Genomic DNA, 3,468 nt, shown 5'->3' with positions numbered 1-3,468 from the left:
CTGAGCGCCCACCTGTCGGGCGAAATGTAGAAGTCAGGATGAGGACCGCTTGCTGCTGTAACGAACAGCTCACACGGCACAGTGATGCTTGCAGAGTTCTCACTGTCGTCACCAGCACTGTGATAGGGCCCCTGTTCTTCAGTCATTCAAGGTCTGCGCAGATGGTCACGCTACATTTTCACTATTGTTTATTTATTATTTTATTTTATTTTGAGAAAGGGCACACTGTGTAGTTCAGGCTGGCCTGAGATCCACAGAGATCGTCCTGCCTCAGCCTCCCAAGTACTGGGATGACAGGTATTTGTCTCCACACTAGAACTAATTTTAACTTTTTTTTTGTATTTTAGGGAAGGGTCTACAGGGTGTTCAGGGTCTCACTACTAGATTGGACTCGTAGTGATCCGCTTATAGTGATCCCAGCCTCCCAAGAGCTGGGATTACAGGCACGTGCCACCACGCCCAGTCTCATAATTGTAACTTTTATCAGCACACATGTGTAGCCTATGGGGCTCGCTTGGGGCCTCTGCCTAACACATCTTCATTTTCTTCATGGCTTTGGGTCCCAGTTCCTCCCTGCCCCTCCCCTGAGCTCTTGGTTTCTTTGCTATCTCAAAAAGCTTTCCCCTCTACTTCCCATGACCCATTACCTTGTGGTGTCGGGTTCTGTCTGCTTCAGCTCTCTTAGGCCTGGTCTCGTGGGCTCCTGCCCCCGGCTCCCCCCTCCTTCCTCACGGCCAGCTCTGCTCCACGCTGCGCAAACACAGCCTCCTCTTTGTGCGTCCATCTGTGGGCAGGCACGCAGGGTGCTTTCAAAGTTTAGGGGAGCGAATGGCCCCGCTGGCAGGGCCAGGAGGGAGGAGACGGTGGCCAGCAGCGTGGTGGGCAGGCTTGCTCGTGCAGCGGGGACTGAACCTTCGTGCTGAGCTCAGTCCTTACACCCTTTTTTATTCTGAGACAGGGCCTTGCTAGGTTTCCCGGACTGGCCTTGAACTTGTGATCCTCCTGCCTCAGCCTCCCAGGGTGCTGCTTTTGTGGTGAGCCACCATGCCCATCTGGAAAGGCCCTGAACGCAGCATGCAGAGCCGTGAGCTCGGAGATCTGAGCAGATGGGAAAGGGCCCTTGGGGGAGGCGCTGCGGGGCTTCCTGGGACCTGCAAGGCACAGGAGCCTGGCAGGGAAGCAGGCCAGTCCAGTGTGCGGAGAGATGAGGCTTCGTGAGCAAGTGAGCCCACAGGTTGTGGTGGCGCCTCAGTGAAGGAGGCTGCACGGCGAGAGAGGCTTTCTGTTCCCAGGAAATGGCCCGGCGTCCACAGTGCAGCTGGACAAGCACAGGCCTGTCACGTGGTTGTCCTGGCACTGCACGCACAGGGGTGCTGAGCTGGGCCATCCTGGCACTGTGTGCACAGCAATGCTAAGCTGTGGGAGCGCTTACCCTTGCAGCCTACAATCTTCAGTCTTTGTAGAAGATGCCAGCCTTGGGCAAATGGCCATGTGCTTCCAAAGGAATACTACACAGCTGTGAAAAAGAACAAATCAGTTACCATTTGTAATAACATGAAGCTCAAAAATATGTTGAGAAAAAATGGGAAAAAATTTATACCTGTGAATCTACTTGTAGAAAATTCCCAAAACTAGCAAAACCATACTTGGAAGTCAAGGTGGGCTTATCTTTGGGGGGATGTTTTAGTCACTTATGACTGCTAGAACAGTGTTGTTTCCTGGGTGGCATAATAACATGCGTGTTTCTCACAGCGCTGGAGGTGATGGCCTTTCCAGATTGTGAAGGAGGGCGGGGGGCGGGTGTGCTCTCCTTCCTGGCCGGGTGGCCATGCCGAGTGTGCTCTCCCATGTATCTACTTCTTCTGCAGCCCTGGAGGCTGAAGCCCAAAGTCAGGGTGCGGCCATTTGGCTCCCTGTGGAGGTTGCTCCTCCGGTGTGGTGGGGCCCAAGGACTCCAGTAGGGACCGTGCAGGATTTCTACTGACACCAGCCGGGCTTCACCTAGCCCTGAGGCCCTGCCCTCAGGTATACCACACCGGGATTGGCAGGGACGATGCCGGTTCAGTTGCACTTCCCAGTATTGCTGCACTTATGGGGGAAACTGAGGCACAGGGCGGCATAGCTAGCAGGGCCACGAGAAGGAGCAGGCCTCATCACTCCTATCACAACTGAGCAATAGAGGCAGGACGATGGCTGCGGGGTGGGAGTACTGTCCAGGGTGCATGAGGACAGGAGGTCAGTGTGCCCAGGACTGGTCGCCAGGAACCGGAAAGTCATTCTCACTGGCCTCAGTCCTTCAGTACGATGAGGCCGGACGTCATGGTGGGAGGCTGAAAAGCTGCTGCAGCTTCAGAGGGGGCTGGAAGGTGAGGCAGGGGAGTGGCCCAGTGCCCTGCCCCTGGACTGTGTGGCCCACAGGGTGAGGTGGGCCAGTTCCTCCCCAGGGGGCCTGCAGCGGGCACAGGGTGAGGCATTGCTTCTGTTTGCCCCTCCACTCCTGTCAAGGGCTGCGCCTGTGTGTGGTAGGCGCTCAATGACCACACACTGTACCTGAGTGATGGGCGGGCGCGGGGTGTACACCTCTCATCCCTGGGTTCTGAGGCTGAGGCAGGAGGAGCGCACGTTCAAGCCCTGCCTGGCAATTTAGAAAGATTGTCTTGAAATAAAAAATGGGTTGGGGGTAGCTCAGAGCAACGCCCTGGGTTCAAGGTTTAATCCTCAGTAAAGGGAGTGTCTTGGGGGGGACCACTCCCCGATGCAGCCCTGAGGAAGCCAGGTCCCTGCTAAGCCAAATTCCTGTCTGTCCCTGGGCCAGAGGAGGCTGTGCTGGCCGGGCCTCCTTGCTGGCCCTAGATCCTCCCGTGTGCAGCGCTGGGTTAGGCTGTGCGTGGAGGAGCTGGGGAAGACCGCGCACGCACGAAAACCTGCGCGGGTAGTGGCGAGGGGATGGGCTTGTCATCTTCCTAGGAGGAGGGAGCGACGTGCGAGGCCCACGCAGGACGGCGACAGTGACGAGGGCGGGCGGGCGGGGCGCTGGGGCAGGCAATCGGGACTGACAGCGCCCTCGCCCGGGAGGCACAGCGCCCCGCCCGCACCTGCACGGAGCGGTGCGCGGCGCCGAGGCCACCTCCACAGCAGACCCCGCGAGTGTGGCCTGCAGGGCGCTGCCTCCCACGGGCTGCAGCAATTCGCGGCCCCTCCTGCCCACGCCAGCGGTGTCTTCCCCTCCAGCCGCGCCCACCCTCCCGGCCCTCAGGTCCTGGTCCTCGGCTCGCCTCCTGCTAGGTCCCTGCCGCCCCGCCCGTAGTCCTCTCTGCCACAACCCGAGCACCTGGGCACCAGGGTGCGCCCTCCCAGAGCTCGGCACCCGGCACCGCCCCTCCCCCGCGGCGCACCCCGCACCCAGATACTCTGCGGGCCGGGTCCCTGAGGCGGGTGGGGGGCGGGGTCGGAAGGGGGCGGGGCCTG

Source organism: Octodon degus, unplaced genomic scaffold (genome assembly GCF_000260255.1).
Source record: "Octodon degus isolate 3935 unplaced genomic scaffold, OctDeg1.0 scaffold00006, whole genome shotgun sequence".
Lineage (NCBI taxonomy): Eukaryota > Metazoa > Chordata > Mammalia > Rodentia > Octodontidae > Octodon > Octodon degus.
Note: the sequence above shows the minus strand (reverse complement) of the source record.